Genomic DNA, 26209 nt, shown 5'->3' on the forward strand with positions numbered 1-26209 from the left:
AAAGAGAAGTTCCTCACTTGTGTCGTAATGATGGTTCTTCAAGATGTGTCCCCGTGGGTGCTCCATTACCCACCTGTTCCTCCTTGCTTCGGAGTTCTGCTTTATATTTTTCAGGAGCACCCAGGGTGGTTGATAGAGGAACTGGTGTAGACCGGATTGTGCACATGACCGAAAGCATGCGAAGGACCGGCGCACATCGGTGCATGCATGATCCAACGAGATACAGCTTGGAAATCTCCGATCTGCGGTGCTGGAGCGAGCCCGACACCTACTGTGGAGCACCCACGGGGACACATCTCGAAGAACCATTGTTACAACACAAGTGAGTAACTTCTCTTTTTCTTTCCCAGAAATGCAGGTGTGAACAAGCAAACTGTGATCAGACAAAGGTGCTCATTCAGATAGTGATAATTCATGGTGGTCCTCAATAATCCAGCACTTTCTCGTCCGGCAACATCTGTAGTCCAGCATGATTTGTTAGCCAGTTGTCCAGTTATCATAGGTGTGTCCAAGTTTCCCATGGTCCCATGTTTGTGTACAGCTACCAGTTTTGGCTGTCAGGGTTCTGTGCTGTTATTTAGCTCCAATTTACACTAAATGTCTTTTAAGAGCCCAGTAAGCTGTGGAAGTGTTAGTAATGTGCTAGACAATATTGGCCTCCCGTGGCTTGGCAAATTCTCTCTCGTTCAGCACTGGTCAGTTCCCAAGGGTACCAGACTAGAGAAGTTCAACCTGTACCATTTAAAAAGTACTCAATTGCCCTGCGGGTCTTGAGGAATAAAGCCTATAATGTGACTGTTCACTAAGTCTGACAGAAAGGGATATGAAGATTGGATTGTGTTTTTCAGGTAATTTCAACTGTGAATTAGCTATTTCGATATAACCTTGATATATTTAGTTTTATATATTTGATATATTTAGCTTTTTGTGACTACCCCTTGGTTCCTAAGTCACATATCCCTGCACTGTTCGATGGGACAGCTTCTGAGGGTGTATTCTTTCATTTTTATTTGGGTTTTTCAGACTGTTCGTGCTTCTTTTTTTAAAAAGGTAATAAATGTCTTCTTGGGAAAGATAATAAACTGTTGTACAGATGTAGTATTTATAACTGCAAGATTTGGTTTGTATTATAACAATGAGTGTAATCTACAAATTATAGCTAAGTGTGCATTTCAAAGGGCAATGTCAAGATGTTTAGGGCTAAAATGGATCATTTGTAATATATCCTTTTTGATCAGCCTCATGATCACTTTCGCTCTGTGTAATTAACAAGGGGGTAGGGCTGACCTAGGAGGGAAGGCCTTAAAAACCAGAGGCTAACCAACCAGGAGACCTCAAGTGGGGGCAGGGTGTTGAGATGGAGTTTGTAGGAGGGAGTCCTAATATAATCGGTATGGTGAGGAAGGGACACATCACCTGGGCCAGCACTGCTCCTGTCTCCTTCACCTGCACCTGTATCCAGACAGACAATCTGACCATGGACACCCCCACCCAGATCCTGGTGTAGATTTGCACAGACTGTGTCCCACTTGTACAAAAAGAGCTGGAGGGACCATCCAATGTGAATGGTGCTTGCTGGTGGAATCTCTCTGGAAGCATGTGCAGGAGCTTCAGGTGGAGGTGGCTAGACTGAGGAGCATCCATACCTATGAGGAATTCCTCAAGCGTATTCATCTGGAGGCATCAAGGCTGAGGAAGCTATCCAGGAACAGAGGACAGCTGGCATACCGCTCAGGGAGGAGGAGATGGGTCTATAAAACTGGCTGCTCGTTATTTCTGGCAGCAGGCAGTGCTCCACACCTACTCCCAACCCATTTATGATGGTGATGGAAAACTGATATGCTGCCTTGGCATCAATAGATGAGGAATCAGTATAAGCTATGTACACCCCAAGGCTGAGAGATTGGCAGCCACCCATCCTAGGAGAAAACGTAGGGCAGTGTTGGTTGGAGACTCTACTGAGAGGGAAGAATGCACACCTGTCATCCTGACATGGCATCCCAGGAGGCAGACGCCTGCCAGGGATTTATATCAAAGACATTATGGAGGGATTGTTAAGGATCATTCAGCCCTCTGACTACTACCCAATGCTCCTCATCCATGTGGACTCTAACGATACTATAAGGTATGATTCTGAGCAGATCAGAAGTGAGTACAGGAGAAAGGGAGAAGGAGCCTGGCACACAGGTGGTGGTCTCTTTGATCCTTCTGGTCACAGATAAAGGTCCACTCGGAGACAGATGCATCTTCAAGGTGAATGCCTGGCTGCAAAGATGGTGTCACCAGGAGGGCTTTGGCTTGCTTGACCATGGGAGGCTGTTCTAGGGAGATGGACGTCTAAGCAGAGATGGGGTACACCTATTGAGGAAGGGGAAGAGCATATTTGGATGCAGGCTGGCTAACCAAGGGAAGAGAGCTTTAAACTATGTTTGATGGGGGCAGGTGACCAAAGCCCACAAGTATGTGAAAAACAAAGAGACCTAGGAGAAGGGTCAGAAACTGGAGAGACAGTGGTCTGTAATAGCAAATATAAAGGAGAGACAAAACAGAACTGGGAAGGAGGAATTCAAATCTGTATCTTAGATGTCTGTACACTAATGCAACAAGCATAGTGACTAAACAGGTAGAATGTAGAATTCTCATAAATAAACACAACTATAACATAAATGGCATCCCAGAGACTTGGTGGGATGATATACATGCCTGGAATATTGATATAGAAGGCTACAGCTTGCTCAGCAGGGGCAGGGAAGGAAAAAAGGTTCACTAGTCAGCCCTGTTTGCAGAACTTCTGGTCAGCTGTTCTGTTGACAGAGGGCAGGGCAGTCTGGCTACTCTCTGTAGACAGAGTGGATTGCTCTGTCTATCTGCTTTTGTGTGTAGATGCAATCTGTCAACACAACTCTGTTGACATACGTTACTGTCGACAGATGCTTCTAGTGTAGACGTAGTGTGAAACAGATAACTAACTCCTGAGTTCAAGGCCAGGAATTAGATGTATTTCAACACAAAAGCTGTGTCTACACATGCACGTTACTTCGAAGTAGCGGCACTAACTTCGAAATAGCGCCCGTTGCGGCTACACGCGGCGGGCGCTATTTCGAAGTTAACTTCGACGTTAGGCGACGACACGTCGAAGTCCCTAACCTCATGAGGGGATCGGAATAGCGCCCTACTTCGACGTTCAGCGTCGAAGTAGGGACTGTGTAGACGATCCGCGTCCCGCAACGTCGAAATTGCGGGGTCCTCCATGGCGGCCATCAGCTGGGGGGTTGAGAGATGCTCTCTCTCCAGCCCCTGCGGGGCTCTATGGTCACCGTGGGCAGCAGCCCTTAGCCCAGGGCTTCTGGCTGCTGCTGCGGCAGCTGGGGATCCATGCTGCAGGCACAGGGTCTGCAACCCGTTGTCGGCTCTGTGTATCTTGTGTTGTTTAGTGCAACTGTGTCTGGGAGGGGCCCTTTAAGGGAGCGGCTTGCTGTTGAGTCCGCCCTGTGACCCTGTCTGCAGCTGTGCCTGGCACCCTTATTTCGATGTGTGCTACTTTGGCGTGTAGATGTTCCCTCGCAGCGCCTATTTCGATGTGGTGCCGCGCAACGTCGAAGTTGAACATCGACGTTGCCAGCCCTGGAGGACGTGTAGACGATGTTGCTACATCGAAATAAGCTATTTCGATGTAGGCTTCACGTGTAGACGTAGCCAAAGAGTGCTATACCCCAGTAGTCAGTTGAAGCATGACCAGACAATGATATGGCTGAGTATATGCAGACAAAGCTGTGCACAAACAAAGGTGTGACATCCTACTACCCAATACCCATCGTCTCAGTTCATTACATAATAAAAGTTAACAATACCTCTGACCAAATGTGCGGTTCCGCATTACACACTAGGTAGTGTCATGAGTTTATCTTCTTATTAACAATAACTAAACTGTCAATCTTAATAATTGACAGGGACTTTGGTGACTTCCTTTGTCGATCCTGATTCTATCTGATGGGTCATTGTGACCTCTCGTTGTTACTCCATCCTTGCTCTGTACCCAAGTATCAGGGCCATTTCAAGAAAGTGAAAGAACAGGATATGTAGTAAGCCCAAAACATTCCTTTGCTCTCCTAAATAACTAAGGGGTTATTCCAAGGTCTGATGAACCATGCTAAATGAGGCCTACATAGGCATTGGTTATGTACCTGCTTATAGATAAACGTCTGTATAACAGACAAAAATCGGAATTCCCTCTCTGCTTCCAGCTGAGTGTAGCACTTCTTTCTTTCTGGATAAGCAGTGTGGAGTGTGGTTGCACAATGTTAAATAGCTACCACATTTCACCCAGGAAAGGGCTGAGTTTTGGAGATATTTGAAAAGGTCCTTATAAAGTGTGTTCTCAGAGTTACAGACCTTTTGTGTAAATGTGTATGTATGAATAACTAGTAGTACATCTGCCGTGCGGGTCTTGTTCCTGGAAGCTTTTGCCTCTGGAGTAGAACATACAATGTAATGACTGCAATTTGTTGTCTCCCATTGACTTCTGTAGCGCTAGTTTTCCACCCTACATTTTCAGTAAGACCATGAGGATGAGTTGGCGAAAGGCAGAGTGAGGCTATGTAGGTGTCTTGATATTCATGAAAGCTCATGACCTAAAAAATGTGTTAGTCTCTAAGGTGCTACAGGACTGCTTGGAGTCATGCAAGCCTGTTCTGAGTATTCTGAAGCTCATGTGCCCTTAGTAGCAGTGGCTAAAGTTGGTGTTGATTTATAACCCATCCTGGGTGGAACTGGGTGATACAGCAACCCTTCCCTAGGGATAAGTCTATATAATTCCCATTTCAGGGGCACACACTGGATCTAATCTGTAACAAGGCCACACACTGACATGCAATGGACCCTGGCATGGATTATTCCCTGTGGCTGAGAGGTGGAGCTCCCCAGGGAGCTAGCTACAGCTCCTTGTCCTGCTACTCCTTACCCCAAATGTTCCAAAAAGAAGCGGGAGGAGGAGGCCAGGTAGCTGGGGGAGGACCCACTTCCACCAGTTCATACCACCAGAGCTCCTCTCCACAGCAGGAATTTTCTACTGGCAGTTCACATGCAGCACCTAGCCCACTCTCTGCATTTGTCAGGAAATTCGTGTTCATTATTCTTTAACTACATCTCAGATTCACCCATCTGGCTTGTGAGTTAAATAATCCAATGTACCATAGGTGCCAAAATAGTTTTCTGATACCTCAGTTTAAATCCTCTTCCAGCTCATTGCTGTGACTGCATAAACTGACAGGTTCCTCATCTTTTGCTCACTGTTGTTATGGCAACTGACTTAGGCCCATTGGGTGAGAATCTGTGAACTTTCTTCATCAGCCCCCAAGTCTGTGCTGTGGTCCTGCTGAGGCCAGAGGTCTTTGAGACTGAGGAAGAGGGGAGATATGGGAGCGTGGTGAAGGGTTCATGGAGTTGTGTGAAATTGGAAATTAAAGACACTCATGATTTCACTTTCCTCGAGGTAGGTAGGCTTCCACTTTTCATATGAAACCATTTAAGAAGACATCCTTCTTTAAATACACAACTAAGACGAAACCAAAACAGTTTCAACAAATGAAGTTCTCACAAGGAATGCCAGCCTGCAGAAATGCCACAACGAGATGGAGCCATGTTTTTTCAATCATAACTATCCCAAACAGCATGCAATCGTCTTATTTTTGTAGAGTGCTTATTACTTGTACACTGTCAGTAAAACAAACAAAAAAATACAAATTCCTGACAATCACTTTGAATAATCAACTATAGCCACCTGTTTCAACTGAAAGTCTCTACACCCTAAGGCAGCAGGATTTGCAAAAGAACAATGCACCATAAACAACAAAGCCTCTCTGCAGTTAATATGAAACTGCATGTGAGTGAACCTAGCAAATGCTGGTGAGGATTTGTGTGGCTGCTGAAATGATAAGGAATGATTCCATCAGAACAAGTATCTCACCCAGCCAACTCTAACATGGGTTGCTGCAGATGGAATCTCATTTATTCCCCTTTGGGTTGCCCCTGCACTGCTGAATTCTCTGAGTCCATCAGAGGATCAACACCTTGTAGATCTTATTTCTTCCTCAATCTAAAATTACAGATACCAGTCTTGGTGCTTAACCTGTCCTTTTGGACAGGGGTGAGCAAACTTTTTATGTTGCGCTCCCCTTTTCGTCTCTGCAATTAGCAGCGCCCAACAGCCTGTCTAATGTAATCCAAACCGATGGAAAGTTTGGTTATGTTCATATAAAAAACCAAACAAACCCCTTTTGGCATGTGTAAGAAAATAAGTCTGTAGAATGTAAAAACGGTATTAATTGGTATATAAGGGGGGGATATACTTACACAAAATCAGTACATATTTCAATATTTTTCATGTGATGAATGACCCTAATACATGGCAGCCAACCATGCTTTGTTTCCCCCCTTTTGAAATGTCATACCCGCCCCCACTCCCCCGGGGCCTGACCCCACTTTGCTCACCCCTGCTCTAGGACAGGTTCTAGAATGTGTTCACTGCTGTACCGTAGTCAGATTACTATGTACTTTTGGGAGCAAAGCTGAGTTCTTTCATTATTTAGAGCCGCCATTTTCCCTCACCTTTTGATTTGAGTCAGACCAGTATGCCGGGAGGATGTTAATTAATTTTAATTTCAATTATATCGCTTTATTTGTGGTTTCTGCAGCTTATCGTCAGGGGAGGGAAAGAAATACAACCATGGTAAGAGGGGCATAACTAGCTAGCAGTTTGCCTGAAACCTGTATTTCCAACTCTTCAAGCTAGAGCTTATGAAGTCTTTGATGTAAGGGAGGAGGAAGCAGTTTTATGGGAGGAGTGAGAGAGACACAGGGCAAGAGGATTTGGGGTGTAAGCTAAGCAGTCTGGAGGGAGAAACTCAAGGAGTAGCCAGACAGAGAGAAAACATTTGAGTTCAACTTAACGGTATTTCATTATTTTATTTTTAAAATAAAGCCAAAGGTAAATAAGTTTCCCCTGTGGAAATTCAGAAGACCATTTTGAAATCAGAGTAGGACAGCCGGGGACAGAGCTTTAATTCACAGTTGAAACACTATAATACATCAATTGCTAGTGAACCATCCCCCTTAAAAACCAAATCAGACCATGTTTATGACAGCCAAACCTTTAGTAAACTAGTCCTTAGGTATTTGTCCTTGAGGTTTGAAATTCAGAGTAGTGAATGTACAGCACAAGACCAAAACAAAAACAAAAACAAAAAAAACCTGTACCCTGCAGCTACCAAAATCAAAGGGAGTTTTGCAACTGACTTCAACAGAAACAGGATTTGGGCCCTGTTTTTGGAGCTTCATCTGCAGACCTGATGATTATTAATGCAAACCAGTGATGAGCTAAATAATTTTTCAACTGTCCTGAGTTTGAGAGATCATATTGCTATTTTTTAAATAGCAAATTTCTCTGAACAGGCCTATGGTATGTCTAATCCAAATATGTGTGTCCCATCAGACCATTATAAACCATTCTAACTATGGAAAGTTAGTGGATGAATCCAAAAGCCAATTAATATTGGAGAGTATGAATTCTGGCTTGCCTTTTGGAAATATTTTCCTAGACTGGGGAGGAGCATGGTCTGGAAGAATGCACAGACCAGGAATTGGGAATGGCTGGGGAATCTGCCAATAACTGGCTGTGTCACCTTGGGAAAGTCACTTCAGCTCCTTGACTCATTTTCCCTAGCAGCAAAATGGGCAAATTCTTGGAAGGGTGCTGCATGGACAAGGACTAAGAGGAGCTATGTACACTGGAAACCTTGTACGACCTGCCTGTATTTCCCCCTGCCCCACAAATACTGACACTCCATTGGATCTACTGCCTTTGGGGCCCTCATCAGAACGGCCTCACTGGGTCAGACCAGTGGTCCATCCATCCCAGTATCCTTTCTTCCCACAGCGGCCGATGCCAGACGACCCAGAGAAATGAACAGAACAGCAAGTGGTCCCTCCCCTCCTGTTACCCATTCCCACCTTCTGACAAACAGAGGCCAGGGACACCACCCCTGCCCATCCTGGCTAATAGCTAGTGATGGACCTGTCGTCCATGAATTTATCTAGTCCTTTGCTTAAACTGTGTTACAGCTTTCGTCTTCACAGCATTCTCTGGCGAGGAGTTTCACAGGTTGACTCCAAGAGGAGGAGGCAGGATCTTCCCTTAAAATGAATTCTTTTACATTAAACTTGCTAAGCACTTCACAGATCTAAACAAGCGTCTCCTTACAGCTCTGAGATCAGCAGTGGGGTCAGGCTGGACTCTTTGCAGATGCAGAAATAGAGACAGACATTAAAGAGAAATTTTCAAAAGTCCATACATGACTTAGAAGCACAAATCCTTCTGCAAGTCAAATTTGTGCTTCTAAGTCATTTAGGCTCCACTGAGAATCCCACTCAAGACACTTGCTTGTGACCAAGCTCTCCCATTGCCTGGCCTCTGCTCTGTTAGAGCACGCCGGCTCTTTAAAGCATGGCTGTCTCCTGCTCCATGCGATATCAATAAACTACAATAAACGTCTGCTCATGTGGAAACTGTTTAACAGCAAACATGAACAGTATATTCCACAGGCCAAATCCCATTTTCTGTTGCACAGCTACAACCCTACAGAGTGCACACCACTGTCGGACCCACTTACACAGGATCTTATTCTCTGTTGTTAGCACAGCTCTTCATCTCTGAGTTTGGGTCCCCTCTTGAAAATATAAAGCCAGCTCCTCATCTGGAGTAAATCAGTGTATGACTGTTTACAGCAGCTCACAGTCTGGCCCATGATAAGCCTGTGGTGTGTGTTTTACTTGCTTCAGAATAGTTGAAGAAAAGGCATGTCCTTTTGCTTGTACTTTGCCTTTCCTTTTTTCTTTAGAGATTTTCCCCTCCTTTTAAATACTTGTTTTAAAAATCAGCAAAAAAAATCTCCCATTGTTGCTCCAGTAAACATGAAGAGGAGTTCACTGAGTACAGGTTTCCAACACTTTATAGAATCTGATGATGGCTCAGTACAAAGTCCATCCTGTGTTTGGGATCCGTCATTGGATAGGCACACAAAGGTGTGCTTTTCATTGTTCTCTCATTTGATGTTCAACGTTTGGAAGTGCAATCAGCAAACTCTGCCTTCCACTCGCTGCACAAATGTCACATGTCATCAACACATTTTTCTGTTTCCCCTGCTACACTTAAACATGCTACGTCACCCCAACTCTCTCCTTCTCCTTCCTGCTGCTGGGTACGTGCACTGACCGACTGTGATCAATTAAAACAAGACATAGCACAAAAGCTGAGGCAACGAGAAAAGACTCCTTCCCCTCCTTTAAGTAGGGCTAACATGATCAGGATTTAAAAGTGGATGCCCTGTGTATTTTCAGTTCTGAGCTCTCTATTCAATAGTGGTGGTGATGCCAAAGTCTTTTTGTACCTGTTTATGGCCTGGACAATCCTTTCATTTCATTATGGTCCAGAGCTCACTTGCGCCAGTTCTAAAGTGGTTTGACTCCATTGCACTCAGGGCTTCCAATTTGCACTGTGCAGGGAGATGAGTCAAGACCTGTATGTCCCATAACACAATGCCAGATTATCCACACAGACACATTATCCACAAATACACTGCTCCAGTGACCTGAATAGCCCACACCATCTTTAAAATCTGACCCTAAATAGCTCAAGTGACATCCTGCCACTATGGATGACACTGGGAGTTTTGCAGGCTAGGATGTCCCCATGTAATGGGAGGAGGGAAGGGGAATATAATAAAATTGGTCAACTATTCTCAGATAGGCTTTTCCTAAAATATGGTGAAAACCACCAAACTTTACATTCAGTATTGACATGTTTGTTACACTTCAGTAGGTCATGACGCTGCACGCAGATGGAGAATTAAAGGACTAGATCAACACAGAATCTGCACTGTTACTCTATTGTACATGAGAGGAGCGTGTGTCTACCTGAGATACAATAATGCTGAATTTGCATCCCTCTGTCTTCAGGGAATTGGTACAACTAATACTATTCCTTGTTAGTGTTCCCCAGTACATACAGTGTTGAAGTCTGTATTGATGCCCTCCCCACTCACACATATTATGCCATTTACTTTAGTGGGAGTAACAAGATATAAGTTAGCACAGAATTCGGCCAACAGAGCATCACACAGTTCCTCATAGACCCTCAGTCACAGTACAAATAGTATGGCCAAGACAAGGGGGGGCAGGGTTTGATCAAGCTCTTAAAATGACTTTAATACCAAATTTCCAGCTCCTGAAATCTAATAATGACCCAAAGTTTCTTACCATTGTTTGTGCTATCCTCAATTCTGTTCCTATTGTTTGTAGTACTGCTACCTAAGAGCTAAGCATTCCATTGACAGCTGAAATGAACTGGCTCATTCTATTTGTACCCTCCCTGTTCTGAGGAGGGTACAAATAGAATCAAGCGAGTTATCCCTCACCAAGAGGAACACAATGCATTTTAACAAGCTGTGTGCTCCTCATTTGGGTCTGCTTGCCACCAGAGAGAGCTCTTTCACTGAGCCATATTCCATTGACTGCAATGGGCTGGGAGAGTTTTTTTCGAAAGACAGTCACTGGGTGTAGAAACTGAACTGCCTTCTCACACAATGCCTGTGAATCAGGACTGAGGACACCACCAGAGGCAAGGTGAGGAAACTTGCATGCCTGATGCCCATAATGAATGTGCATTTGGTGGATAAATAGGGGACTGCAGAGTCCATGGATGACACATCTTTTACATTTACATGTTGAACCTCTCTAATCTGGAACTCTTTTGTCCGGCAACATGTTTTAATCTGACATGATTTTAGTTAACCAGAAAACCACTTATCATGGGTGCGGCCATGTTTCATGTGGTCCCATATAGTTTCTTTACAGCCACCAGTCCTGGCTCTTAGTGTTCTGTGCTGTTATGTAGCTGTAATTTACCCCTAAATGTCTTCTAAGGTCCCAATAAGCAGTGGCAGTGTAGGTAATGGTGCTAGACAATACTGACCTCCCGTGGTCCGGTGAATTCTCTCATTTGGCACCAGTCAGATCCCCAGGGTGCCAGATGAGAGAGGTTCAACCTGTTGTGAAATGTTTAGTGAAGTATGTTACTTTAAATGTCCCTCAAGAACAGCTTTGGAGCCTAAGGAAAGGGCCAGTAATGCATTAACTGTAGCAGTAATGCCCCACTTCAGTAAGGCACTTAAGCATGTGCCTAAATTTAAGCACTTTCTGATTCATTTCATTAATGTTAATGCAACTACTCACACAGACTCAAGTATTTTATGGAGCAACATCTCAAAAATGTCAACAGGTAAAAAATGATGCTGCAGCCCAGCTTAAGAAAAGCACTTGACAATTTGACTTACTTAAACCCTTGCACTCTGAGTGGAAAATGTCATCTACAAGTCTTCTCTACTTAATTCTGTCCTGAGACAAAACTTTTAGCTGACTCCAGGAGTACCCCAGTTGTCCTTCAAACTCAGTAATCTTCTCCACGTTGTCTGAGGGCTTCCTCTTTTATGTTTTCCTTGTGGGTTCCATGTGAGAGCTTGGACTCTGCTGCATGATGGTTTTCTGAGAGTGTGGCCTAGCCACCCCCACTTTCTTCTCTGGATTTGAATGACAAGGGTTTCTTGTTCTGCTCTGTTCCAAAGCTGTTGCAAATGAGGAGAATCTTCCCATTTGACGTGAAGGATGTACTTCACGCATCTGTTAATGCATGTCTGTAGCTTGTGATTTGAAGACTTTTTAGTACACCAGGTCTCACATCTATGTAGGAGCACACTCTTCACAGTTGTGCTGAAGATCCAGTTTTGTCTTCGCAGATATTATTTGTGAACTTCACATAGGATGAAGAGTCTTGAATACATCTGTTGCTTTCCCTATCCTGGCACTGATAATCCTTGTCTGTTCCTCCGTCTCTGCCCGTAATACTCCACAAGTAGGGAGCTTTTCTTTTTTTGGGAGGTTGAGGTGGGAGGAGAGTCCATGAATTTAGCATTCATGAATGGTAGCAGAGTAAAAGCTCTGGAAATTAATATCACAATGAGGGAAGTGGGTAGACACATATCCCTGAATACATTTGGTGCTGTTATGGTGCTATGAAATGTGAAACTGCTAAAATGGGTCACTGACTAATGCAATCACCTTTCTGAGAATATGTGAGAGGCATTTTGTCAGCCAAATGTAAACATAGACTTTGTTTGAAATTCAAAACTGATCCAAAGTCCTCTTTCTTGGAGTGAGGTTTTTCCCTGCTACTTGTCATTTTGGGGGTTGAAAAGATGGTCTTTGAAAAGGATTTGTATTTCTAATTTAAAAAATATTTGTAAAAGCAATCAAGAAAATTGCTTCACTTTTCCAGGAGCAAAAGAAGTACTCAAGAGCAGCTATATCAAACAAATTAGATACCAAGAGTTTAGGGAAATACCGCTGCCATTTCTTACAACATGGCATGAGCACAGGAGGTCATGGTAACAGTCATTCGCCTTCTTAACCTGTATAAAAAAAAACCCCTAAGCTGTACATGCTCTTACTAATTATCTTACATTGACCTTTCACCTGTGACTTCTAAAGTGCTTTAGAGACAGGTCACACAGGCCCATTAGCTGCTCCACAGACAGAATTCCCAACGGATTGCAGAGGGAACTCTAGGTACAGCATGGCTGCAGGCAGCCACTCACACAGCTGAAGGTGGAACCCAGAGTTCCTGAGTCCCAGTTCAGTAACTTTAATAACACCATCACTGGCCCTTGGGAAGGGCTCTGGATCAGCCCTGACAATAGTTTGAGACCTCAGTTAAGGGCCTCTTCCTGCTGGCCTTTCCAAGCTAATCATCCATTTCCCCCAAAGGCTGCCATATCAGGCACTAAGTGTTCAGAGTTTGGGGCAACGATTTGAGTACTGTCCCGGAATCATAAAGAAAGGAAAGAGAAGTTGGAGGCTGGCAATTACATAGTTTCCTATGCAGCCTGCCTCATGCTTAGCATCTTTATTAGCTGTTGTTTCTAACTTTTAAGGGCTCAGGAATCCTCGTTTAGCCACAGTTAGTAAACTGTCTCCACAGAAATAAGGAAACTGTTAAAAGGGAGTAGCTGCTGCATTGGGTGGGTTACTTAATTGTCTTCATCAAAACTATATGAATAAAAATAGACCTCAGACTTCCTCTCTTTTCTTTCCTTTTCCAGGCTGAAAAAGAGCCCAGGCGCTAATAAAACCCATGGCTGGTTGTAGGCTGGGGCAGGAGAGCAGAACTAGGCTTTTTGCTCTTCCGCTTTCCTGAGGGGTAAGGCAATCAGCGTGGCACAGTCCCCTGACTGGCCCACGGGTTTGCAGGCCTTTGCCTGGGGTTAGCTGGCTGCCAACACTGTTCTTCCCAAGAGGAGAGAGCTCCAGCGTGTTCGCTTCAGGGAGCCCCCAGGAGCTGATGGTCATCGGGATTTTACTGGCTCAGTGTTTCCGAGGTGGGCTAGAGCTGCCTGCACACAGGCTCATAAAAGCAGCCCTAGAATCTCGCGGGAAATCGACAACCTGCAGGACCTGGTCCCCTTCCTCTGCCCCTCGCCCCCAGCGGCTGGGTCTGGGTGCAGGGCAAAGCTGGTGCTGTGGGGGCCTGGCGACCTGGCCTCTGGACGGGCACCAGCTGAGGCGCAGCTCCGGATTGGCCGGCTCCTGGACCCGCGGCCCCAGCCCAGGTGCACTGCGGCCAGAGGCGGCTGGCGGGTGGGTAATGCGAGAGGCTGGCGGAGCGGGGCGGGGCCGGTCCGAGCAGCCCCGCGCTGCAGGAATCGCCGCCGGGGGCTGCAGGCGCGAGTCCCGAGGCCCCCGGCTGGCTGGCCTGGCGGAGCGAGGGGCTAGGGAGGGAGCTGCTCCCCAGCAACAGCCCCGCTGCCACTGCGGCCCCGCCAGCTCCGGGGCGCGGGGCGGGCCGGGCTGCAGCGGAGCCGTCCAGTGCTCGGATAGCCCTGCCCCGGAGAACCGGCCAGGCACACGGCAAAGGGCCGGGCCTCCGAGCTGCGGGTGTCTGGGCCGCCGCTGGCCTGGGGCAGCGGGGAGCGAGCGCAGGACTCGGGCGGGGCGGCGAGCGGTCCCCCACCTCCCCCGTCCTGCCCGCGGCTGCCGCACACGCCGGGCGCCCCGGGACAGAGGCGACCCCGCGGCGGGACCTGCCGCAGGCTCCGAGCTAACGAGTGACCGGGCGGCGTTTGCCACCCAGGGGCCCAGGAAGCGGGGAGTCGGGGTGTGCTCCGGGGCGCCTCCCGCCCCAGTGCGCTTGCTCCGCCGGGGCCCCTCTCCCGGGCGCGGCAGGCGGCGGCCCTGGGCCCGGCGGAGGCTCCCTGTGCTGCCAGGCTGCTGGCCGCGGCCCTGCCCCGCCGGGTCCCGGGCCCGCTGGCGATCCCTAGGGCGGAACCTCGGCCGCTGGGGTAGCTGTGAGCACAGCCCGTGCGCGACACGCGGCCTCGGGCCCGGCCAGGGGACCACACCGCAGGCCGACGCGCCCCGTGCGGACCTCGCGAGCGGTGGGCGGTGGGCGCCCGCGGTAGTGTGACCGGGGCCCGCAACACGCGCCCGCGCTGAGGCCCAGCTGCGGGCCAGCGAGGAGCCGGGCCGGGGCGGTGGGGAGCCGCGCTCCGCAGGGCCCCGCCGCGGCTCCTGGCGGCACGTCGGGCTGGCAGCCGGGCCCTGCTCTGGGGCCCAGACCGGGCACCGGGCACCGGGCACCGGGCACCAACGCCCCGCGGCCTGCGAAGCGCTTCCCTCTGCGCGCCCCACACCCGGGTGGGCCTGGCTCGCTGCCGGCGCCGAGCCTGCGAACCGCGCCCAGGGCGCTGCGGCGGCGGCACTTCCCGGCTCAGGGACCCGGCCGGCTAGAAACTGACCAGGCCGGGCCCGACCCGCCCGGGGCCGCGGCGAGCCTGAGCGGGAGCCGGGCCGCAGCCGCGTGGCGCAGAGCCCGGCGGTGGCTTCCCGCGCCCGGCCCGGGACACAACGAGTTTTCAGCCGGCGCGCGCCGCAGCGGCGCGAGCGAACGGAAAGGGGCCGCCCCGCATGTCCCGCAGCGCCCCCGGCCCTTGCGGCCGCCGCCCGGAGTCCACCGGGGCCGCCAGAGCCTCTCCCGGCCGCTGCGGGGGGGGCGAGAGACGCTGCGATGCCTCCGACGGGGCGCACGGGAGGGCCCCGCGCACAGCCACCCGCCGAGGAAGGCGGCCCTGCCCCGGGCGCCGCTGCAGCCTGGCGATGGGGGGCCACGGCCGGGCTGCGCCGCCCGTTGTGCGGGGCGCGCTCCAGGCCGCCCCCAGCGATGCCCCGGGCGGTGACGCGCGTGGGCGAAGCGGGGCAGCGCCCGGTCCCCACCTCCTCGGCGCTCAGCCGCGCTCCCGGCCCAGGTGGCTGCTCCCTGCTGCGCGGGGCAGGAGGCGCCACGGGGCGGACAGGTACCTGCCGGCGGCTGCCGGGCGGGCGGAGGCGCACGTGGCGCGAGCCTGTCCGGCCCGGGGCTCCCGAGGGAGCTTCGCTCCTCTCTCCCCGCCGGGCCTGGGTCAGAGCCGAGCCGCTGCGGCAAGCGCCTTGCAGTAGTTTCCGACCCTCTTTGCGGGGGACTCGGGAGGCTTCCCCCGGCCGGCCGGGGAACGCTGAGGCCCCTCCGCGGGCGGGCGGCCCGAGCGGCAAGAAGCGCGCAGGACTGGGGCTCTGGGGCGGCTGGCGCAGGGGCCCGACGCAGCCTGTGGGGCGACGGTGGCTGGGCCGCGCTGCGCGGGGCGGAGGGAGCGGGGCTGAGCGAGCTGCGGCGGCTGACGGAGGGAGCCCCACGGGGCTGCCAGAGCCTGGCTGTGGCCCGCCGAGCCGAGCCCCTCTGGCACCTGGCCCCGGGCGCGCCAAGGCCCCGGGCTCGCGGCCGGGCGCGCTGTGCACTCCCAGGCGGGGCTCAGCTCTCTCCCGGCTGCGCCGGCGGTGGCGGCCGGGCGAAGTCTGGCCCGTGCCCGCGGGAAGGCGGGAGCCGCGCACCGAGCGGGTGCTGGGGACGCAGCAGGTCCGCCTGGCCCGGGGAGGTCAGCGGCCCGTCCAGGCTCGGACTTGGGCCCTGGGCCAGACGCCGGCGCCCCCAGGCGCGCACCGCAGCGGGCTGCCTGGGCTCGGGTTCACTTCGCCGGGGTTCGTCTCGTTGCGGGGGCTGCGCCGGGCCCCCGGCTCGCTGCTCCCGAGCAGCCGGGACAGGTCCGGGTTAAACGGGCGGGGGAAGCGGGCCCGGCGGCTTGGGAAGGCTGACGGGGCTTCCGCGGCCTCCGCCACCCGCCGCTCCAGGCCGAGCGAGCGCGGGCGCCTTGGGCTCGCGGGGACCCGGCCCGGCCGTGGGCAAGCGCTGACTCGGGTGCGGCCAGTGCCGCTGCCGGAGCGGAGCCCGCTCTGCCCAGGCGCACCCGGGCTCCTTTCGCCGGCCGCGGGGCCGGGCCGGGAGGAACAAGGCGGCTCGCAGGCCGGGGGCGGGGACGGCGCAGGCCGCTCGCCGGCTGGACTCCGACAAGCCACGGAGCTCGGCCAGCGCCCCGAGCAACCAGCCCCAACGTCCTACCTCCGGGAGGCGCGAGCCCGGCCGCGGCCGTGTCACTGCCGGCCCGCGCCGCTGGGGCTGTAGGTGCGGGAACTCGCCCGGGCGGGCCAGAGCGGCTGCGGCTCGGGAGCTGCCCGGGATGCGCCGGGCCGCCGCGCTCTCCGCAGTTCGGCGCATCCCGCTGTCACTGCCCGGAGCGGGACTCCCGGGCGGAGGCCGGCGGGGCGGAGGACGTCGCTGCACGGAACATACAAATGCGGGGCCCGATCCGTCCGGCTCCGAGCGCCCCCAGCTCCTCCCTGGGGACGGGCATGAGCGCTTCGCGGTGGGGCCGCGCAGCTCCCGCAGGTCCCCGGCACTAGGGCCCGGGGAGCGCCAAGGACTCGCCGGGCGCTGGCAGGGTCGGGGCTCACGGCTGCCCACGCCTCTAACCCCGCGGGAGCGGCCGATGCGGCTTCCTTCGCTGCGGACTGCGGCGGGGACGGGCGCGCGGGGGGGCCGGGCTCTCGGCAAGCTGCTGAAATGGGCGGCGCGGACCGTTCCGTTCCCCCCGGCGGGCAGGACGGGTGCCCCGCGGGAGCGGTGCGGGGACGTGGCCCTGCCGCTGCGGGGCCGGCTGCTTCCCACGTGGGTGAGCAGAGCCCCTCGGGGCTCTCACTTCCCTGGGCACATCTCCAGCGGGAGGTAAAGCGCAGCGCACCGCGGCCCTGGGCTGCGGGGCTTCAGCCCTGCACGCGCCTGGGAGCGGGAGCGCAGCGCCCCGGCCTCCCCCGATCGAAGGCCCCGAGCGAGCTGGCGGGTCCGGCTCCGCGCTCTCGGCCGGGCGCCCCTCAGCCTGGCCCACGCGTGGGGGGCACCGCACTTGTGCCTTCGTGGCCGTGGGGTGCCTGGGCTTTCGCGGGCGCTTCCCCGCGCTGGAGACCCGGCCCGGGAGGTGGATTTCGTTGCGTCCGAACGCAACAGAGCAGCCGCTCGGCGAGGCTGAGATGCGGGCGGATTTCACGCGAGTTTCCCGGCCGCGGCGGGCGGGTCTCCGCGCGTGGCTCACCGGGACTCCGCACCCGGCTTGTACCGGGGCGGTTTGGGCGAAGTTTCCCTTCAACGAAATAAGAGCAGCGGCGCTGGGGCGCGAGCGCGGCGGGGTTGAAACGGGAGCGGAGCGCAGCCCCGGAGCCGGGGCCGGCTTTTCAACGGGCCCCCGGGCGCTGGCAGGCTGAGGGCCGCGGTGCCCACGAAAGCTCCCGCTGGCCCTTAGCCCGGGCGTGGCCGTTGGGTTTGGCGGACACGCGCGGGCGCGTCGGAAGCCGGCGGCGGGTTTCCTGGGCGGATGGCAGCCCCGCGCCCGCGCCCAGGCGGAGCCGCACCAACTGCCCGGGCGTTTCCCACCCCGGCGCGCTGAAACAGCCCCCGCGGGCCGGGGGACCCGAGCGGCAGCGGGGCCGGGAACGCGAAACGCAGCTGGGCCTGCGGACACGCGTGGGCTCCCGCGCCGGGGAGCGCTTGGCCGGGCCGGGCGCTGTGATTCGCCGGCAGGAGCGAGATCTCGGGCGGGCGGCGCCTGAGCGGCCCGGCCCGGCCGCAGACTCCCGAGGGGTGTCGGGGCGTTCACTGCCCGGCCCCTCTCGCTGCCCCCGGGCTCGGCGCGGCGCGGGCGCTGGAGGAGCGGCAGGGTCCGGCTGTGAGCTTGGCGCCGGGCGCGGGCCGCGGGTCTTCAGGGCGCGCTGGGCCGGGCGCACACCGGGCAGCGGCGGCCCTTACCGGCCTGCGGGGGCAGGCGGCGGGAGGGGGCCTGCTCTGGGCCGCTGCCCGCCCCGCCCCGCCCCACCCCTCAGGCCGGAACCCCCGGGAGAAGGAGCCGCGCTGGCTTCAGCGCCCCAGGAAGGCCCGGCGGGAGGCGGTTGTTGGACTGGCTCTGCCCCGGCCGGGAGAGGGGAGGGGAGAGGAGGAGAGGCCCGGGGCCGAGGAGGGAACCAGCAGCCTGGCAGGTGCCATCGCGCCAGGACCTTCCCGCAGCACTGATCCTCCGGGGGCGGCCGGGGGGTAGAGAAGCCGGCAGTGCCCGGGGGATACAGCAGCAGTGTTACGGGGCAGTGCCGGGGGAACGTACAGAGGCGGTGTTACACTGGCAGTGCTGGGGGGATGTACAGAGGCAGTGTTACACTGGCAGTGCCGGGGGATGTACAGAGGCAGTGTTACGGAGCAGTGCCGGGGGGATGTACAGAGGCAGTGTTACACTGGCAGTGCCGGAGGATGTACAGAGGCAGTGTTACGGGGCAGTGCCAGGGGGATGTACAGAGGCAGTGTTACACTGGCAGTGCCGGAGGATGTACAGAGGCAGTGTTACGGGGCAGTGCCGGGGGGATGTACAGAGGCGGTGATACTGGGCAGTGCCAGGGGGATGTACAGAGGCAGTGTTACACTGGCAGTGCCGGGGGATGTACAGAGGCGGTGTTACGGGGCAGTGCCGGGGGATGTACAGAGGCGGTGTTACACTGGCAGTGCCGGGGGATGTACAGAGGCGGTGTTACTGGGCAGTGCCAGGGGGATGTACAGAGGCGGTGTTACACTGGCAGTGCCGGAGGATGTACAGAGGCAGTGTTACGGGGCAGTGCCAGGGGGATGTACAGAGGCAGTGTTACGGGGCAGTGCCGGGGGGATGTACAGAGGCAGTGTTACGGGGCAGTGCCGGGGGGATGTACAGAGGCAGTGTTACACTGGCAGTGCCGGGGGATGTACAGAGGCAGTGTTACACTGGCAGTGCCGGGGGATGTACAGAGGCGGTGTTACGGGGCAGTGCCGGGGGGATGTACAGAGGCGGTGTTACACTGGCAGTGCCGGGGGATGTACAGAGGCGGTGTTACGGGGCAGTGCCGGGGGATGTACAGAGGCGGTGTTACGCTGGCAGTGCCGGGGGGATGTACAGAGGCGGTGTTACGGGGCAGTGCCGGGGGATGTACAGAGGCGGTGTTACGCTGGCAGTGCCGGGGGGATGTACAGAGGCGGTGTTACGCTGGCAGTGCCGGGGGGAATATACAGAGGCGGTGTTACGCTGGCAGTGCCGGGGGGAATATACAGAGGCGGTGTTACACTGGCAGTGCCGGGGGGATGTACAGAGGCGGTGTTACACTGGCAGTGCTGGGGGGGGGATGTAGAGAGGCAGTGTTTCGGGGCAGTGCCAGGGGGATTTACAGAGGCAGTGTTACACTGGCAGTGCCGGGGGGATGTACAGAGGCAGTGTTATGGGGCAGTGCCGGGGGGATGTACAGAGGCAGTGTTACACTGGCAGTGCCAGGGGGATGTACAGAGGCAGTGTTACAGGGCAGTGCAGGGGGATGTACAGAGGCAGTGTTACACTGGCAGTGCTGGGGGGATGTACAGAGGCAGTGTTATGCGGCAGTGCCGGGGGGATGTACAGAGGCGGTGTTACGGGGCAGTGCTGGGGGGATGTACAGAGGCGGTGTCACACTGGCAGTGCCGGGGGATGTACAGAGGTGGTGTTACACTGGCATGGCGGAGGGATATACAGAGGCAATGTTACGGGGCAGTGCCGGGGGGATATACAGAGGCGGTGTTACGCTGGCAGTGCCAGGGGGAATATACAGAGGCGGTGGTACGCTGGCAGTGCCGGGGGGATGTACAGAGGCGGTGTTACTGGGCAGTGCCAGGGGGATGTACAGAGGCAGTATTACGCTGGCAGTGCCAGGGGGATGTACAGAGGCAGTGTTACAGGGCAGTGCCGGGGGGATGTACAGAGGCAGTGTTACGGGGCAGTGCCCGGGGGATATACAGAGGCGGTGTTACGCTGGCAGTGCCGGGGGGAATATACAGAGGCAGTGTTACACTGGGAGTGCCGGGGGGATGTACAGAGGCAGTGTTACGGGGCAGTGCCGGGGGGATGTACACAGGCGGTGTTACACTGGCAGTGCCGGGGGGATGTACAGAGGCGGTGTTACTGGGTAGTGCCGGGGGGATGTACAGAGGCAGTATTACGCTGGCAGTGCCGGGGGGAAGCACAGAGGCAGTGTTACAGGGCAGTGCCGGGGGGATGTACAGAGGCAGTGTTACGGAGCAGTGCCGGGGGGAATATACAGAGGCAGTGTTACAGGGCAGTGCCAGGGGGATGTACAGAGGCGGTGTTACTGGGTAGTGCCGGGGGGATGTACAGAGGCAGTATTACGCTGGCAGTGCCAGGGGGATGTACAGAGGTAGTGTTACGGAGCAGTGCCAGGGGGATGTACAGAGGCAGTGTTACAGGGCAGTGCCGGGGGGATGTACAGAGGCAGTGTTACGGGGCAGTGCCCGGGGGATATACAGAGGCGGTGTTACGCTGGCAGTGCCGGGGGGAATATACAGAGGCAGTGTTACACTGGGAGTGCCGGGGGGATGTACAGAGGCGGTGTTACACTGGCAGTGCCGGGGGGATGTACAGAGGCAGTGTTACTGGGTAGTGCCGGGGGGATGTACAGAGGCAGTGTTACAGGGCAGTGCCGGGGGGATGTACAGAGGCAGTGTTACAGGGCAGTGCCGGGGGGATGTACAGAGGCAGTGTTACGGGGCAGTGCCGGGGGGATGTACAGAGGCAGTGTTACGGGGCAGTGCCGGGGGGATGTACAGAGGCAGTATTACGCTGGCAATGCCAGGGGGATGTACAGAGGCAGTGTTACAGGGCAGTACCGGGGGGATGTACAGAGGCAGTGTTACGGAGCAGTGCCGGGGGGATGTACAGAGGCAGTGTTACAGGGCAGTGCCGGGGGGATGTACAGAGGCAGTGTTACGGAGCAGTGCCGGGGGGATGTACAGAGGCAGTGTTACAGGGCAGTGCCGGGGGGATGTACAGAGGCAGTGTTACGGAGCAGTGCCGGGGGGATGTACAGAGGCAGTGTTACAGGGCAGTGCCGGGGGGATGTACAGAGGCAGTGTTACGGAGCAGTGCCGGGGGGATGTACAGAGGCAGTGTTACGGAGCAGTGCCGGGGGGATGTACAGAGGCAGTGTTACAGGGCAGTGCCGGGGGGATGTACAGAGGCAGTGTTACAGGGTAGTGCCAGGGGGATGTACAGAGGCAGTGTTACGGGGCAGTGCCGGGGGGATGTACAGAGGCAGTGTTACGGGGCAGTGCCGGGGGGATGTACAGAGGCAGTGTTACGGGGCAGTGCCGGGGGGATGTACAGAGGCAGTGTTACAGGGCAGTGCCGGGGGGATGTACAGAGGCAGTGTTACAGGGCAGTGCCGGGAGGATGTACAGAGGCAGTGTTACGGAGCAGTGCCAGGGGGATATACAGAGGCAGTGTTACGGGGCAGTGCCAGGGGGATGTACAGAGGCAGTGTTACGGAGCAGTGCCAGGGGGATGTACAGAGGCAGTGTTACGGGGCAGTGCCAGGGGGATGTACAGAGGCAGTGTTACAGGGCAGTGCCGGGGGGATGTACAGAGGCAGTGTTACAGGGCAGTGCCGGGAGGATGTACAGAGGCAGTGTTACGGAGCAGTGCCAGGGGGATGTACAGAGGCAGTGTTACGGGGCAGTGGCGGGGGGATGTACAGAGGCAGTGTTACAGGGCAGTGCCGGGGGGATGTACAGAGGCAGTGTTACGGAGCAGTGCCAGGGGGATGTACAGAGGCAGTGTTACGGGGCAGTGGCGGGAGGATGTACAGAGGCAGTGTTACGGAGCAGTGCCAGGGGGATGTACAGAGGCAGTGTTACGGGGCAGTGCCGGGAGGATGTACAGAGGCAGTGTTACGGGGCAGTGCCAGGGGGATGTACAGAGGCAGTGTTACGGGGCAGTGGCGGGAGGATGTACAGAGGCAGTGTTACGGAGCAGTGCCAGGGGGATGTACAGAGGCAGTGTTACGGGGCAGTGGCGGGGGGATGTACAGAGGCAGTGTTACAGGGCAGTGCCGGGGGGATGTACAGAGGCAGTGTTACGGAGCAGTGCCAGGGGGATGTACAGAGGCAGTGTTACGGGGCAGTGGCGGGAGGATGTACAGAGGCAGTGTTACGGAGCAGTGCCAGGGGGATGTACAGAGGCAGTGTTACGGGGCAGTGCCGGGAGGATGTACAGAGGCAGTGTTACGGGGCAGTGCCAGGGGGATGTACAGAGGCAGTGTTACGGGGCAGTGCCCGCGGGCAGCAGCCCCCTGCCGGCGTTGGGTTCCTCGCCTTGCGCTTCCCACACGGCCCGCGCGGTGGCGCTGTTTGAGGCCACCCCGGGGCCGGTAGCTGAGGCGCTGAGCTCGGGCCCAGGTGGGTCCCAGGCGCCGGGAGCAGGAGCCGCCCTGCAGCCGGGTCCGGGGTAGAGGGCGTCGGCTGCGATCGCGGGCGGCAGCCGCTCTCCCGCGCACGCCGCTGCCTCCCCTGCGGGCTCCGCTGCTCCTTCCTCGGGGCGGAGAAGTGCCGGCGGGCCCGTCTCTGCCGCTCAGTCCCAGCCCTGCTCGCTCCCCGCCGGCCCAGGCGCTGCGAGTGCCCGGCCGGGAGACAGCGGCCCAGGCCGGGTAGCCGGGCCCGGCGTGGTCCCCGCTCGCCTCTGCCTGCGCCGGTGCCGACGGCGCTGTCAGGCCCGGCTCTTCGGGGCGCTCCGCCGTCGCCTGTGGGCCGAGGGTGCCGCTTGCCGCGGCGCCTTCCTGAGTGCTCGGGGGGATCCGTCCAGGCTCCGGGGCCGCCCCTTGCGCCCCGCTCGCGGGCGGCGGTCGGGGCCTCTCCTGGCCTTTCCCGCTGCGCCGGTTTAGCCGCAGCCGGGCCCTCCCCGCCGCCGGGACATGCGGAGCCAGGCCCAGCGCCGGTCACCGAGCCCCTGGTGCGGCGCTCCCGAGCCAGGGGCAGGCGTCGCAGGACCCCGAGCGGCGGGAAATTGGCCGCCGGCCCTGCAGCACTTCGGGGGTGGCCAGAGCCGCGCAAGGGGGCCCGGCGGGAGCGCCCGGACCCCGGCAGAGCCGCGCAGCGCCCCGCTGCCGGCGCCTGCAGCTCGGAAGGGCCGGAGAAGCGGGAGTGGATTGAAACCCAACCTCGGCCCGGGGCCTCCGCCCGCGCTCGTCCTCCGCCGCCGGCGGTCGCGTGCGGCCGAGAGGAGGCCGAAGCGGAGGTTACGCAGAGACCGGGGCCGCGCGGGACAACGCGGGGCGAGTGAGCGGCCCCCGGCCCGCAGACAAAGCCGGCGCGCGCGGCCTGGAACCAGCAAAGGCCTTTCCTGGGCAACAAACCCGCGTGGCGCTGGGGGGACCTCGCCGAACCGGCGCGTCCTGAGCAGCGGCCTCGGCTCCGGTTGGCTGCTCTGCTCGCTGCGCCCCTTCCCCTGCGCCGGCCGAGCCGCGGGAGGCGGGAAACAAGTTGGGCGGCTCTGGGCTCCGCACAAACGTGCCATAAAGCAAAACCCCCCGCCGAGAACGAGCCGCCCGGCACGGAGGGTCGGACCGCCCGGAGGTGTCAGGGGCCCGGCAGGAGAGCGCCGGCGGGGGGCCCACTCGTGCGGCGGCCCCGCCAGCGGCTCAGCATTTAGAGGCGAGAGCTGCCCTCAAACTTGACCCAAGACACTCGGACGCGAGTCGCTTAAGCAGCCGGGCGGGCGCTACCGGCGCCCTCGCAGCCACCGTGTCACACGAGGGCGGCGGCGTTTCGAAAGGCGCCCAGCGAGGAGCGAGGAGGGACTCGGTGAGAACGGGGGCGAGTCGGACAGGGACGGTCCCGGCCAGCCCGCCGGGGGTCTCTTCCCGCAGCACCAAACCGGGGGAGTCCCTGGCGCCGCCGGGAGCCGGAGCGCGGCCCGAAGGGAGGGGGCAGCGGGCCCCTCGCGCCGGAGGGAGGCGGGCGCCGCAGCCGCACGGCCGGCGGGATGTGAAAACTTTGCTCCGGGGGGGTCCGAGCGGGCGCCCGGCGTGTGGCGTCCGGGAGCCTCGCCCCGCGGCGGGCAAGGCGCTGACACGCACCACCTACCCGCCCGCTCGCGTCCTCCTCAGGCCCCGCCGCGCTGCTGCCCAGCGGCCTCCCGCCAAACGCCCCCGCCCCGCGGCAGACGACAGACACCCAGCAAGAGGCCGAGCGATCGCTGCTCCCACCTCCCTGCCGCAGCGGCGGAACCCGCGTGGGGACGGCTCGCTCCGGCGTGCACCGAGTTTCTCTCCGAGCCCGTCCCCAGCGCCGCTTCCCCGTACGGCCCCCCCAGAGACACGGCCCGCTCGGCCGCGGGGCACCATGGCCCGCAGGCGAGGAGGCGGCGGCGCGGCTCCCACCTCCAGGCTGCGAGCTCCCCGCGCCCTCCGAGGCCGCTCCCCCAGCGGGGGACCTGAATGGGCTCGGCGGGGAGCGCAAAGATGGTGGCGGCGGGGCTCGGAGCCGCTGCTACCGAGACGCCCCCCGCCCCCCGAGCGCAGGTAACCGGACGGGGGCTGCTGCGGCCGTTCTCCCGCTTACCTCCAAGGGCCGGGCCCCGCCCGCCCGTCCGGGCAGCGCTGCAGCGCCCCGCGGCCCGCCGAGCTTGTCCTGCGCACGTGTCGGGGGCGCAGGAGTCACTTGCGGGGTCTCGCCCTCTCCTCGGGCTGCTGGGGCCGGGAGCTGCGGCTGGTCTCCCCCCGCACTCCCCTCTCCGCAGCGGGGCTCGGCGTGGCGGACGGAGTGGGCGTTTCTGCCCCGTCCCACAAGGAGTCACTGAGCTCCTCTCCCGCTCGGGTCCGTGACAGGCCGGAGCCAGGCAGCGCACGTGTTCGCCGTGGCGTTCGGCGAAAAGCCCCCTCCCCGCGGCACTCTGGGCTCCTGTGTGTCCCCCTTTAACGCGTTTCTTACTCTCCCCCGTTTTTGACCCTGCGGCGCCACCGTAAAAAGCAGGCCCACTTAAGGGGGCTCGGCCGCCTGCGAAAGGAGCCGCTGCGCGGGCGGGCGAGTGGGCCGGTTCCTGGCGGCGCGTGAGCTGGGCATGGGACTCTCCGCCTGCGAGCGCGCGGACGCGCCGCTGGGGGCGAGGGGCTTGGAATTTCCTCAGTCCACCTTAAAGCGGCGCTGCTGATGCTGCCACCGCCGCCTCGGCTGCTGCGGGGCGGCCCCGAACTGCTCCCGGGCGGGGCAGGAGAGTTGGCGGCGCAGCTCGAGATTTGTGGGCAGAGCCCCTCCCCCGCACCCGGCCCAGCCAAGCGGCGGCGGGGCTGGTCCCCTGCAGGCCCGGGCTGCGGCCGAGATGGGCTGGAGGGGCCCGGCCGGAGGGGAGCTGACCCCCGCCCCGGGCCCGGCGCTGCTGGACTGCAGCTGCACCTTGCAGCCGTGGGGTGGAGTAGACGGCGGTCGGCCCGCGCCGGCCTCCCCCCCACCTCACGGCCGCACGTGTCCAGCTGCCCCCGAGCCGGCGGCGCAGCTTGCAGCCCAGGGCTGGCTGGCGGCTGCTGCTGTCACTGGCCGGGCCCCGCTCGCCGCGGACGGTCGGGCAGAGCGTCCGGCTCCGCCCCCCCGGGCACCCCCCCCCCCAGGGGCGGCGCGGCTCAGCGCCGGGGGAGGGCGGGGGAGTCCATTATTTATTTATCTCTCGGTGTTTAATTTCCTGCCGGGGGGGCAGGTGGGCTGCCTGGCTCCGCTGTACCTGAGCGTCCCCAGCGCCTTCCCCTGCCGGGGGGGGGAAGGGAGGGGCGGGAGGGGAGGAGGTTGCGGGTTTGGCTGGGGCCGGGG

The 26209-nt window shown here is 58.0% G+C and overlaps 1 long non-coding RNA gene across 1 annotated transcript in view; it reads right to left on the reverse strand.

The window, feature by feature from the left end:
- LOC142017124 (uncharacterized) overlaps positions 1 to 25238 on the reverse strand; it is an 88950-nt gene extending 63712 nt beyond the window's left edge. The window contains exon 1 of the long non-coding RNA XR_012646450.1: positions 24971 to 25238. This is a non-coding gene — a long non-coding RNA (uncharacterized LOC142017124). The remainder of the gene's footprint in view (positions 1 to 24970) is intronic.
- Positions 25239 to 26209: the final 971 nt, after the last annotated feature.

Source organism: Carettochelys insculpta, chromosome 8 (assembly GCF_033958435.1).
Source record: "Carettochelys insculpta isolate YL-2023 chromosome 8, ASM3395843v1, whole genome shotgun sequence".
Lineage (NCBI taxonomy): Eukaryota > Metazoa > Chordata > Testudines > Carettochelyidae > Carettochelys > Carettochelys insculpta.